Below are 15,304 nucleotides of genomic sequence, written 5' to 3' on the forward strand. Positions count from 1 at the left end.
ATTTGTGGGGGGCTTCTATCCAGCTTTGGGGTCCCCTTCTCTGGAGGCAAGAAAGGTCTTTGTTTTCCTCTACTAGGGGTAGCTAGATTCTCCGGCTGGCGCGTGTCATCTAGAATCAACGTAGGAATGATCCCCGGCTACTTCTAGTGTTGGCGTTAGGAGTAGATATATGGTCAACCCAGTTACCACTGCCCTATGAGCTGGATTTTTGTATTCTGCAGACTTCCACGTTCCTCTGAGACCCTCGCCATTGGGGTCATAACAGCTTAGTAACCCGATGTTTACCCTGGTTACCAGCGAACCTCGGCATCGCTCCAGCGCCGTGATTGCAAAGTGTGACCGCAGTCTACGACGCTGGAGCGATACTCATACGACGCTGTGACGTCACGGATCGTGCCGTCGTAGCGACGAAAATTGCACGGTGTGACGGTACCCTTACTCATCACTGTCTCCCAGATTTACAGTGATGTCTCTCTCATCTATTAGGTCACGTGATTTAAGCTTGGGACATATGGCCAATGATTCTCTTATGAGAGACCGGGTCAATTATGCTAATGTAACTTGTATCAAACTCTGTCAGAAATTAATCTGAGAGTCACCTTAGTGTGATCTGATTCTCTTGCATGAGATAATTGCAGCACAGGAGTGGGGAAGACAGGGAACTTAATGTCTTCATCTTCTTCATTCTCTGTGTCCACGGTAATCTGACTGCACTCAGGTGATCTCCGCGTGCAGCACAATATTTTACACATACCCATAGAGTTGAGTCGGTGAGCATGATCCAATTTTCGGAGACTCCCGCAGCATGTCACAATTGTTTTCTCTTGTCGAATTGGCTTGAGAATCAAAATTCCAGATCTGCCCTGTCCTATAGTATAATATTGGGCAGAATACAATCCGATAAACCATCAGATAGCAATCGACCGTGTTATATGCTCAACTGAGCGAGCCCTAGAATCAGTCTGTCTGGATCACACAAGGTTTTATGTCTGAAGTCACTTTCACAAAAAAGTATATGGAGCCTCTGAAGCTTTATAGGCTTACACTAATGGACAAGTGGTTTCAAACGAGAGGGGGGGTCCAATGGGCCAAAGGAAAACCGGAGTAACAATGGAAACCAAGGAAGATGGCCATAATTCAGTGCATTAATGTAACTACATTGCATTGGTAATATACTTAGAAAGCTTTATAGGATGAAAGCTCTATTGGAAGAGCTTCTTTAAAAAGTAAACATATCATTAAATTAATGCATTATTTTTTTGGAGTTTCTAAAATCACTACTTTCCACACTATATAACTTTAATGTCTGCCTAGTAATGCAGACTTAGGATTTTAGTGCATATGCATTTTAACAGTTCATTTATTAATGTCAGAAAAAATCAAAAGGAAATAATAATGGCAGCTAAATTGTCATGCAGATTTAGGGATGAATTGTTACTAAATTAACATTTCTAGAACATGCACTCCAATTGACTGAATCCCTAATTGGTAGAAACCAGACTAAAATTAAACATAATATTAAAATTATTTAAACATCAAATAACCCAAATAATTTCCCTCTAAAATTCTATTTAGACAACCTGTTTACTTCTTTAGAGTGAAAGATTATTAACTAAAAGACCTTATATCTGACAACATTTTTCCATGTTAATGATTTTTCACATTCATTTTACAGATATATTATCACTAACTGATTATCTAGCACACTTGGCCACAAAGAATCAGCAAATAGCCTCGGGAGTATAAAAGCACATCTCTCCAAGTTTAAAGTTCTCTTCATTTGGTTGAGCAGCAGAAGAGAAGGGAAAACACAGCTTGGCACAGTAAGGATCATGGTCTTTATTATAGTAATATAACTGTAGACAAACATACATAAATATGAATGAAAATGTATAAAAAATATTGTCTTACTATTCAGAAAATATAAATCAGAGCAAAGTACAAGTAATTCCTCTTTCGATTTGATTTAGCATTTGATGTTATTCATTACTTAAACAAAAGTTAATTGCAAATCATCTTTTACCTAACTGCATAACAGTCAATCCTGCCATGCTCTAATATAATTACACTATTTTTCCTTTTTTAAAAAATTATGTCTTAGTTTCTTGAGACTGACTAATTCTAGTGTGGGTGCAGAATGTTTTGTTATTATGAACTTTACTATTTGCAGGATGATTTGTGTGATATGTCCTCATATTGAATTGGGTGTTCAATACATTGGTTACTTACTGATAAGAATACGACCAATGCATAATTATTGCAACCTAATTTAGTTCAGTGCATTGCTAAATATATTAAAGGGATGTGCAAATAGGAGACTGAGGAGTACTCAGGTGGATAAGATAAAAATTACAGATTTTTTTAGAAAAAAGTTTAAAAAAATGAGAAACAATACAACGTGACACAGTCCAGGAATAAACAGAAATATCAGGATCACCACTCACTAATACAAGAATATTGCCATATCCCATGTATCCAACAGTCAGATGCATAAGGTGCTAATATCTCAGTTAATAAGCCATGACAGGAACCATCCCAACAAAGTAACACCATAAGAAAAAGTCAAAATAGTAAATATAGATCCCATCTGGGAATGATGCTTGCCAAGGTGAAAGGCGTGGAACCCTGGGCCGGGTGGTGGTACCTTATGCATCTGACTTTGGGATACATGGGAAATGTGAAATATTCTTGTGTTAGTGAGCGGAGATTCTGGTATTTCTGTTTATTCCTGGACTGTGTCTCATTTTTTAAAACTTTTTTCTTATTAAATCTGTAATTTTTATCTTATCCATCTGAATACTTTCTCATTCTCCCATTTGCATATGTATTTTTCAGAGTTGGTGTGTATCTTTACTTAGGGTGGGTCACTAGTTAATGCCACCACCCATCATATAGTATGCAGCTGAGGCTTGTGTTTGCATATGTTAAAGCGCACTTTGGTAAGTGTAGTGGGCACTATCGGCACTATTAGTGCTTTACTTTACAATACTATTAGTATCTTTAGCTGTAATTGTACGCTGCATTGACAGCACAATTGCCGTTTTTTCCAGCGCTATAAATAGTGTTTGGACATTTATTTAACTCTATATAAGTAGCCCCTTGCTTACTTTCTGTCCTTAAAAGGGCCAGTTATATTATTTTTTCCATAAAATTTATATATATAATTTTGGGGCGCCAGATTGAAAGTCCAGGGCTCCAATTTGAATTAAAATTAGTGGGGAATATTGGTACTATTAGCACTTTTTTTGCTAGTACTCATAACTGGATTTTGTATGCTGCACTGACAGCTCATTCTCTGGGTTTTCAAGTGTTATAATCAGCACTTGGATCTAATTCTATATTATACAGGTAACCTTCACTCTCTTGCTTATATTTTTTCCTTTTCTTTGCAAGAGCCATCTTTGTTATTCGTTTTAAAATATCTTCCTACTAATATATATGGTTTAAATATTTATGGCTTTGAAATAATATATTCAAAACATCTACAATACTGATTGTTTCTTATTACTATACCTGGTTGTAATTCCCTATGTACCTGATTTTGGTGGGTGGTACTTCACGTCTATATATGTGTAAATTGTATGTACAATAAAGTATTTATGTTTTAAAGAAAAAGCTATTTTTCTCTTTTGATTAATATACAAATGGGATGTTGTGATATATGTTAAAGCGAACCTGACAGCTTATATGCGCTGCCAGATCCTCATATCAGTATGCATCAGACACTGGCAGTATGATTGCAGCACTATAAGGTAAAAAACTGTGGTGTTTAAGAGAAAACCATACTTTTAAAGCCTTCTGGGACTAAGCCACAAAGGTGACTACTTGAAAAGGCCAGACCTGGCGGCTTCTCTTCAATTAGTTGCCCATGTGACTTGTTTCCCGGCAATTTTTAAAGTATATAATTTTCTTAAAATAATCATACAATCAGTGTGTGAACTGCTGTATGCTGCCTGTGGATCGGGCAGCAGTTATCAGTGGTAACGTAACTTTTAATGGTCATTTTATAAACTCTAATATTGATGTGTTAAAAGGGCAACGGCAGAACTAAAAACATTGTTTAAATTGGACTTAATTTAGTTTTTTGGATTGCATTACCTGCTTTTTATTTTCCAAATTTGAATCCCGACAAGTCTTTTAGTTACAGTGGAGCAGATTTGTTACTGGCTTTATGTCAAAAATTTAAATAAAATTAAAAATATGGCTTTGGCATGCTTTGATAAACAACATTAGTTTGAAGTGATGCCAGATGTGATGTATTATAATATACAGTATTTTACCAGTTGCAACAATAAACACAAGTTTTTTTCCCCCCAAGTGTTGGACTTTGATAAAACTGTTATGCCAACATTTAGATGCAAAAAAGTTATTCAACTAAGAGGTGGTTTCATGGCTACAACAAGGTATTTTTTGCCCAGTAAAATTTCACCCTTTACCAAAGATATCACAATATTTACTTTTTATTAATGAGACTTATTGGCCTTGACTGGTTTAATAATTGACAAAATTGTCCAAACATGTTCCAAATTTGCCGTTTTATCACCTTCATGTGATAAATTTGTTTAAGTTTTTTTAAGTTTGCATTGTCTAAAGGTGCATTAAGACTAACAGATTATTGTCATTGGGAATACTTACCGATTATTGTCATTGGGAATACTTACCGGTATTCACAACTTATTATTGTTGGGAATACTTGTTTCCCAATATTTGGCCTATCTAAATGCTCATTCATCAGGTGAAACTATTTTTAAGCTTGCTTAAAAATTATCGTTCTTGGCAGCACACAATCCTGTATAAACAGGACATGTGTTTCTGAAAACAATGACATTCTGAGTACAGAATGATCATGTCAACAATCATTCTGTACTTATAGAAATTTGGTCAACCAGTCTAAATAGGCTTGCCGTCAATCTTCTTCTATACAGCCGGTAGGAAATTAACTAACAATGCTGGTCCATTAGCGTTAATGCACTCTGAGCATTTGCACAGGATTTGTAAGTCTGTCTTATTATATGTTCACATATGAAATTAATACCATTGTAGATAGGAGAAAAAAAATCATTATTTGGGGGCATTTGAAATCTGACAAAAATCACTTTATGTGGCAATAAATCTGGAATGCTTCAACATATCCCAGTGATTTTGAGAATGTTTTTGCATGATACATTGTACTTTTTTGATAGTGGTAAATTTATGTCAATATTATATGCATTTATTTATAAAAATATCAGAAATGTTAAAAAAATTTCCAGAAATTAGCAATTTTTGAACTTATTATGATTATTTCTTTAATTAAGATAGTCCCACCACATAAAAACATTAATACATAACAATTCCCTCATGTCGACTTTACATGTTCACCATTTGTGAAATGTTTATTTTGCTAGCATTTTAGAAGGTTTAAAAATGTAGCTGTAATTTTTCATTTTTTCAAGGAAATTTACAAAACTTATTTTTTATGGACCTATTAAGTTTCGAAGCAACTTTGGGGGTCCTATATATTATGAACGCCCAAAAGTGATACCACACTAAAAAAAGTGCCCCGTAACATATTTAATATTGCTTTCAGGTAGTTTATTAACCCTTCAGGTGCTTTTCAGGAATTAATGCAAAGTGGCATGACAGGAACGAAGACGTTTATTTTACCATCCAAATGTTGCTAACTTCTGAACAGGTCACTGGTACCAGGAGACTCTAAGGCCATTATTTGGCCATGAATTGCCATGGCAAACATCAAGACCACACAATCAAGACCTCAGGGTAGCTATGGTGTTAAAGAGGGAGCCCCACACACTGTTAACCATCTAGATACTGTAGTCTTTATTGACAGCAGCATTTATGAGGTTAAACGACTATAGTCAGTACCAACACTGATCGTGGCTGATGCAGCAAGTTGTCAGCTATAGTGTACAACTGACAGCTACAGTATGGTCACCCATCGGGATATGCTAATCTTTTATATTTCAGGTCAGTAAAAAAAATATATTGATGGTCACTAAGGGACTAAACAATAATTTAAAGAGGGCTGTGAAACTGGTAGTGATCACAATAGTTATTGACTTGCCATGAAAATTATAAACCACCAAACAGAAATGAAAAACTGGTACAGCAACAATATGTCCTAAATATTTGAGAGAAATTGTCACAGTTTTTCTCATATCACTCCAAAATTTCTTTGCCATTACTTTCCAAAGTTAATGCCGAAATACTGCAACTTTGTAATGATTTCGGAAAACTGCTGTAAAATGTGGGGACCCAATATCATGTTATTATCTAAATGTGTTGCTCCTGGGCTGGTGGGAGGACACATTTGTGTTTCGGGATGAGGATGAACTATGGGGCCCCAGGATAATTTTCTGGGGCCATTACATAGATGATATCCTGGTTTTTTGGAAAGGAGATATTGAGTCCTTTAAAGGATTTATGCAATACCTCAATAGTAATATCGAAGGTATGGTATTTACATACGAGATTGGGGTGGACAAGATCACCTTTCTTGATGTTCTCATCTCGAGACAAAGTGATGGCCTCCTGAGTACCACCATTTTTCGGAAACCTACGGCGACTAATAGCCTGTTAAGGTGGGAGAGCCATCACCCGTGTCCCCTGAAGAGAGGTATCCCCAAGGGGCAGTTTCTTAGACTGCGTAGAAACTGCTCAAGGACAGGTGATTTTGAAGTAAAATCCCTGGACCTAAAACATCGGTTTGAAGATAGGGGTTACCCCAGGGATATTGTTAATTCCGCATATCATACTGCACATAGGACCAACCGGACCTCTTTGCTGATACAAAGAGGAAATGAGGATGTGGCACCAATTAGGCGTCTAATTGGGACCTATGATGACCAGTCTGGTCGGATATCTCAGATCCTTAAGAAGTACTGGCAAATTCTGAGATCGGATCCAGATATTTGCGAGCACATATCCCCATATCCCTCGGTCACTTATAAACGTGGTAGGTCAATAAGGGATATAGTTGTGCGGAGCCATTTCGAACCTCCAAAAAGGCCAGGTACTTGGCTTGAGAACAGGTCCCTTGGAACCTTCAGATGTGGGCACTGTTCCTTCTGTAAACACATAAGAGTCACGAATATGTTCAGAAGTTCGGCAACTGGAAGAGTATTCCGAACAAGACAGTTTGCAAATTGTAGAACAAAGGGGGTGGTGTACCTCTGTACCTGTGGGTGTCCCAAGGATTACGTGGGAAAAACCAAACGCGAATTTCGCGTACGTATTGGAGAACACTTGGGGGACATTAGACACAAAAGAGATACCCCTTTGGCTCGGCATGTGAATACAGTCCATGGGGGGGACCCTGGGTCCCTGGCATTTATGGTTATTGAGGGCATTTCCCCTTCGGTTAGATTGGGGGACTGGGATCAAAGAATTGTTCAACGTGAGACAAGGTGGATCTATCTGATGGGGTCGGTGGGTCCTTCTGGCCTCAATGAACAGCTGTCCTTTGTGAGTTTCATCTAACACTGTTTAAGTTATGTATCGCTAACTGCCTGGGTGGATTGTGAACCCTTGGAGAAAATGTTCATAATTGGTATATTATAGTTCTTATTTTGTTTTTATGCTTAAGTATCTTCTTGCTGTCTCATTCATTCTATATAATGTGATTTGATATGTGATAAAGGATCTTCATTTGATCGCATGGACTGCTGTGACTGATATACGGGCGCGATCCTTTGGGTGGCTACATAGTAAGTGCTTTATTTGGTTTGTGCTAATGTTGGATATATTGTGTGTAACACTCTGGCATGTGATGCCTGTAACTCATTGGAGTTACAGGTGTCCTGATACTTACACTTCTATGTACGGGCCGGTACAGTCTTTGTATGATATTGAAGTATGTGGGAGGCGGGGTTGAGTTGCCCGGCCTCCTTGAGTTGTCCGGCCTCCTTGTTTTGTTTATCTACATTCGCGGTCCAAGAGTGCGTGCCCCGTGTTCTTTATCATACACTATCTCCTGATATGTTTTCCAGGTGGGCCGGAATATGATCGCGATTCAATGATGAGATTTTTTGCCCATACAGTAGTATTGTCTCTAGGCTGGAGCGCAGTTGCGGTCCATGTGTCGCATGCGCTGTTTGGTGGTGTGTCTTCGCTACGTCATCTGTGTGGGCTAGAACGCATTTGCGTTCCAGTGAGTAGGATTGTGGCGCACACATCGGTGGGCGGAGACTAATCCCGCGTGGAAATTAAGCCGGTAAGAGGGCAGGTTATATATGAAGTATGGATGAGCGGCGTGGTATTATCCTTGTATTATTTGGACGGTCAATACCCCCTGATGAACCCTCGGTTTTCCCACGGGGGGGAAACGCGTCGGGTATTATAAGGGATGTTATCCTGCATGGAGATGCCTGCCGGTGGCTGAATTGATATCCGTAGCGCTACTGAAGGACATTCATGAATCAGATGAGTAAAGCGCTTGATGTGGCTTATTGATTGATTTAGCTGAATAGGATATGGCCATTGGAATCACTATATGATGCACAATGTGTATGTCTCCCTGGGATATGTTTTTTTGTATTACACTCTGGGGTTACCACTCTACGAAATGATTTTCATGTTGCAAGTAGGAACTAGCCAGTCTATTAAATAGGGCTTCTTGCATTTATCTCTGGCTGACTTCACTATTATGTGATAACTTTATGTCAGTATTATTATTATTTGAGTGGTCCTCCATAATTGAGTGGTTTTTGCATAAATGGGACAAAAATATTTCCCGTCTCTTTCTACCCAAAAAAAATGGTATATTATATATGAGTACCCTATTAAAGATTTTTTAGCCTGGTGGCTACAAAATTATTTTTGAGTTTCTTTGTTTAGTTTGTTTTTTCTGATTTTTTCTATTATGTTTTTCACACAACTTTTTTGCTAATTTTTTATATTGTTTTTGTTTTTTGGGTAAATTGGTATCTGTCACACTACCTATTAAGGACTATAGGGAATTTGAAGGGCTACTAGGGCCAGTCTTCGCGGAGCGGGGGCGCCAACCGCAGAAACTTAGGGTGCCAACCTCCGCAAATAGGTAGTGGACAGGAGTAGGGCATCTGATAGGGGTCAGTTAGCTTTGGTCCCTTTTGTGGTTAATTTTTTCATTGTGTTATGTCCCCAATTTTGGAACTGAGTGGTTTTAACTTTAGCTATTAAAAGTTATATTTTAGGAATCCTTGTGTTTTGGGTTGTTTTTTTATTATCAAAATGTGTCTAAGGTGCGTTTTGAAATAGTCAACATTTGAACTGTTATGGTGATTAAAATATAGTGTATATTATGATATACGTAAAACATATTCACAAAGTGAAACCTTTAAAGAGAGGGCAAGGTACATTTTTACACCAAGGTTTCTCTGTGCGCCCACATAAGGAGAGACTTGTCAATCAAGAAGAGAGAGGGGTGAGGAAGAGAGCAGGGACCCATTCCAAGCCACCATTTTCAAATATATTTTTTCAGGCTAAATATACATTTTTGGAATGAGGGAACCAGTCTCTGATTCATGCTGTCCATGATTCTGGTAACATCAATCAATCTCTTTATTTAAATGCGAGCAATCTCTGGTCAGTAGATGGAATCATTAAGAGACATGGCTAAACAAACCTTTGCTCAATTGATAATAAAATGGTATTTGCACAGCTTTATCAATTATGTAGCTGGAGATGAGGTAAAACTATTTCCACACCTATAGGATCTTCATGCCATCATGTGTGAATTATTCACAGTCAACTAAAAAAATCAAACACTGATGTTAATGAATGACAGGAAGAGTATCAGCCTTTATTATAACTATTTACTGCTGAAGCTGACAAGTAACTGACTCTAAACCACATTTATCCCATTTATCAGACTTATGTAGACTTATTAATCTAGATGTTTAGTAATAATGTATGTCACTAACCTAGTAAATTTTAGCATTGTATTTAATGCGTAATAGCTGTCACATAAAGAAAGGTCACATTCTTATTAGGAGTTAACAGGGAAGAATAGAAAGTGCATTCCTTGCCATACATAATCTAGTTTAGGACCTGATCTTTCTCACTACATTAGTGAGTAATGCAGTTCAAGTGCATCTAGCATAACAAATAGGGACAAATTAGCTGTAGTATGTGGGGCAGAAGAAATGTTTATTTGTAGTAAGATAAACCTTAACATCCTTTACCTTTTTGTAAAATCATAAAATAGTGACTTTTGACACAAGCTGACTTACTGGGTATTTGTTAGTTTGCAACTGCACATCCGCATTAGAGTTATTACAATATGTTTTGAAAGAAAGATCCATGTACCAACACCAGATCAGTGATGGTGGAGATACCTGAGGAAATGTAGTTATTATACATGCAGTAAGAAGTGGTATTTAATATCGTATAAATGTGCCCAACGTGAACTTGGTGGCAACCTGTACCAAAAAGGCGGCATGCAGCCGAGGGCACAAGACCAGAAAGCACTTATGGCATTGTTAGCTGTACTTTAAATAAAATAATATATACTTGAGCTGAGCAGTATTAGTACTAGGCCAAGCTCACATGAGTGTGAAGAAAGACTTTTTTTATTACATGGTGGAAAGCAACAGTTTCCTACAAGCTAATATATATATATCACCAAGAGATAGAATACCAAAAATATTGTATGAATTACATTAATTTATTTGCATTTTACAGTGGGAAATATGCATTTGATCCCTCTGGCAAACTTAATACTTGGTGGCAAAACCCATGTTGGCTATCAGTCAGATGCTTTTTGTAGTTGATGATGAGGTTTGAAAACATGTCAGGAGGAATTTTGGTCCTCTCCTCTTGGAGATCATCTCTAAATCATTAAGAGTTTGAGGCTGTCGCCTGGCAACTCGGAGCTTCAACTCCATCCATAAGTTTTTTATGGGACTAAACTCTGGAGACTGGCCAGGCCACCCCATGACCTTAATGTTCTTCTTTTTGAGTCTCTCCTTTCTTCCCTTGGCTGTATGTTTTGGGTCATTTTCTTGCTGGAAGACCCAGCCATGACCCATTTTTAATGTCATGTCGGAGGGAAGGATGTTGTCATTCAGGATTTTACAGTACATGGCTCCATCCATACTCCCATTGATGTGGTGAAGTAGTCCGTTGCCCTTAGCAGAGAAACACACCCAAAACATAATGTTTCCACCTCCATGCTTGACAGTGGGGACAGTGTTCTTTGGGTCATAGGCAGCATTTCTCTACCTCCATACACGGTGAGTTGAGTTAATGCCAAATACCTCAATTTTTGTCTCATCTGACCACAGCACCTTCTCCTAATTACTCACAGAATGTTCCAAGTGTTCATTGGCAAACTTCAGACAGGCCTGCACATGTGCCTTCTTGTGCAGGGGGACCTAGCTGGCACTGCAGGATTTTAAACCTTTACGGTGTAAAGTGTTGCCAATGATTTTCTTGGTGATTGTGGTCCCAGCTGCCTTGAGATAATTAACAAGCTCCTTCCATGTAGTTTTCTCTGACTTTTTGCATGATTAAGGATACCCCACGAGATGAGATTTTGCCTGGTGCCCAAGATCGATGTCGATTGACAGTCATTTTGTATTTCTTCCACTTTCTTACTATTGAACCAACAGTTGTCTCCTTCTCACCTAGCATCTTACTTATGGTTTTGTAGCCCATTCTAGCTTTGTGCAGGTCTACGATCTTGTCACTGACATCTTTATAAAGCTTTTTGGTCCTGCCCATGTTGTAGAGGTTAAAGTCTGACTGATTAATTAAGTCTATGCACAGGAGTCTTTAATAATTATGACTATGTAAGACAGCTGTCTTTAATGCAGGTAACAAATTGATTAGGAGCATCTAACTGGTCTGTAGGAGACAAAGCTCTTATTGTTTGGTAGGGGATCAAATACTTAATTCTCACTGCAAAATGCAAATAAATTTATTTTGATATTCCATCTTTCAATATTAAAATGAACCTACAATTAAAATTATAGACTGTTCGTGTCTTTGTCAGTGGGCAAACTTTCAAATATATATTTTTTTATTGTTAATTGATAATCTCTATGTACTGTAAGCCTATATTTCTTACAAACTAATACATATATACGATATAGCAGAAGAAATAAAGGCCGCAATCACCGATCTTCTTACAGGTAACTTTATTGGAAATTCATCTTCACGGCGCGGGGGTGTTTGTACAAGATGTGTGAGAGCCGAACTCTCACACATCTTGTACAAACACCCCCGCGCCGTGAAGATGAATTTCCAATAAAGTTACCTGTAAGAAGATCGGTGAGTGCGGCCTTTATTTCTTCTGCTATATCGTTGTGACAGTATCTTTCTGGCCATAGCACCCGAGATCACAGGCAGACCAGCCGGCAGTTTGTCACCTGATAGCTCATTCTTAGATGCCGGTAGTGCGGGTTGCTGATTTCTTTTTCACATCAACTAATACATATATACACTGCTCAAAAAATAAAGGGAACACTAAAAGCCCACATCCTAGATATCACTGAATTAAATATTAAAGTTGCAAATCTTTATTCATTACATAATGGAATGTGTTGAGAACAATAAAACCTAAAAATGATCAATGTAAATCACATCTAATATCCCACGGAGGTATGGAGTTGGAATGATGCGCAAAATCAAAGTGAAAAATTAAGTTACAGGCTGATCCAACTTCAGTGGAAATGCTTCAAGACAAGGAAATGATGATCTGTAGTGTGTGTGGCCTCCATGTGCCTGTATGATCTCCCTACAATGCCTAGGCATGATATTGATGAGGCGGCAGAAGGTCTCCTGAGGGATCTTCTCTCAGACCTGGACTAAAATATCCGCCAACTCCTGGACAGTCTGTGGTGCAACATTGGTGGATGGTGCAAGTCATGATGTCCCAGATGTGTTCAATCAGATTCAGGTCTGGGAAACAGGTGGGCCAGTCCATAGCTTCAGTGCCTTTATCTTGCAGGAACTGCTGACACACTCCAGCCACATGAGGTCTGGCATTGTCCTGCATTAGGGGAAACCCAGGGCCAACCGCACTAGCATATGGTCTCACAAGGGGTCTGAGGATCTCATCTCGATACTTAGTAGCAGTCAGGCTACCTCTGGTGAGCACATGGAGGGGTGTGTGGCCCTCCAAAGAAATGTCACCCCACACCATTACCAACCTACTGCCAAACTGGCTATGCTGAAGGATGTTGCAGGCAGCAAGATAGTGCTCCATGGCATCTCCAGACTCTTTTACATCTGTCACATGTGCTCAGTGTGTATCTGCATTCATCTGTGAAGAGCACAGGGAACCAGTGGCAAATTTGCCAATCCTGGTGTTCTGTGGCAAATGCCAACCATTTGTGCAGACACATGCACATTTGTGGCCTGCTGGAGGTCATTTTGCAGGGCTCTGGCAGTGCTCCTCCTGTTCCTCCTTGCAAAAAGGCTGAGGTAGCGGTCCTGCTGCTGGGTTGTTGCCCTCCTACTGCCCCTCCACGTCTCCTGGTGTACTGGCCTGTCTCCTGGTAGCGCCTCCAGCCTCTGGACACTACTCTGACAGACACAGCAAACTTTTTTGCTACAGCTCGCATTGATGAGTGCCATGGCAGTGCCATCCCGGATGAGCTGCACAACCTGAGCCACTTGTGTGGGTTGTAGAGTCTGTCTCATGCTACCATGAGTGTGAAAGCACAACCAACATTCAAAAATGACCAAAACATCAGCCAGAAAGCATTGGTACTGATATGTGGTCTGTGGTCCCCAAATGCAGAATCACTCCTTTATTGAGTGTGTCTTGATAATTGCCAATAATTTCCATCTGTTGTCTATTCCATTTGCACAACAGCATGTGAAATTGATTGTCAAACAGTGTTGCTTTTGTCAAACAGTGTTGCTTCCTAAGTGGACAATTTGATTTCACAGAAGTTTGATTTACTTGGAGTTATATTCTGTTGTTTAAGTGTTCCTTTTATATTTTTGAGCAGTATATATATATATATATATATATATATATATATATATATATATATATATATCTCAAATATATATAAAATATACTATGTATATATTTATGTTGTATGTTAATCTATATGTACTGTAGTTCTTTATGTAAATTTAGCCTTTTATTCTTTCATTGTTATTTGACAATCTGTAGTCTGTATATAAACCAAGTATCATGTTGTAGGTATTGCATATTACTATTTGGAAGAAGTAGAGCATTTTTAACCCTATTTATTACTTTTTTCCTTTTGACTTGAATCCTTATTGATGGACCAGATCGGTTCCGAGGAGGGGGTCGCCAGCGGCAACTTCCATTTTCATTTAAAAGCAATAAGAGATGTTGTCTTCTGAACACAATAATTTTCAAAGTAGATATAATTGAGTTCCTCTCATGTTGTGGACATTTAGGGCAATAAAATTTCTGTCATCAAGCTCTTTTCTTATCTTTGGGACAAAGTGCATTTATTGTAGTTATCTAGAGACATATTGCAAAAAAAATGTGGACGTTTCACAGTGCTACTGTGACAAATTACATAAAGTTAGGTATTAAAAAAAATGCAATTATCTGTGATGACCCTACCAGAATATATTAATTGTAAGGTCATTGCAGTATAAAAGTTGATGTAGGACAGATAATAATAAAGGTGCTTTCTAATTAGAGCCTTTTCTAGCTATTCAGATGCACCCATTAATATTAATGGTATGGTGATCTTACCAGAATATCCACATTATAAATAAATTGCAGTCTACAATGTGTAGGGAAGAAATTGATAAAGAAGTTTTGTAACTAGAGGAGACCATTCAGATATTTCCATTAATATTAATATTGCGATGGCCACAAAAGAGCAGCGGTCTTTGAGAATTAGTGTCTTGAATAATTTGCTCACTTGATTATACCTCAATATTTTCTACAGACATTGACCTGTCAATTCCTTTTTGTATGATTAGCTTGTAGGACTGTTATCTGTCATAAAAATGTTAGTAATTGCATGTAAGTTTCAAGGGTTAGTTGCTTTACAACATAGGCTTCTTATCTGTTGACATTGCGTGAATTTTCCCTTATCTCTTGTGTTTTGGTAAATTATTGCTAATAATGCTGACATATTACACAGATACAAGTTATATTTTGTAATGATTCACTTAGTACAGAAATTAAAGATCTGTAGTGGTTAGCTTTGTTCATAATAGGGTCTAGATTTCCATGTACTGTATAACTCAGCTGTGAACAATGTGAAGCACCATATGATGTCATCCAGAATATTTATGCATAATATGAATCCATGGAAACTCTGTATTCCACCATGAAGGCCAAAGAATTTGTTATTCGCATAAAACTCATGCTTATGTT

General features: G+C 38.1%; 1 protein-coding gene across 1 annotated transcript in view; it reads left to right on the plus strand.

The window, feature by feature from the left end:
* Positions 1-1,730: 1,730 nt before the first annotated feature.
* SI (sucrase-isomaltase) overlaps positions 1,731-15,304 on the plus strand; it is a 349,991-nt gene continuing 336,417 nt past the window's right edge. The window contains exon 1 of the mRNA XM_077290631.1: positions 1,731-1,823. The gene's annotated coding sequence lies outside the window, so the exon portion shown is untranslated. The remainder of the gene's footprint in view (positions 1,824-15,304) is intronic.

This window comes from Ranitomeya variabilis, chromosome 2 (assembly GCF_051348905.1).
Source record: "Ranitomeya variabilis isolate aRanVar5 chromosome 2, aRanVar5.hap1, whole genome shotgun sequence".
Lineage (NCBI taxonomy): Eukaryota > Metazoa > Chordata > Amphibia > Anura > Dendrobatidae > Ranitomeya > Ranitomeya variabilis.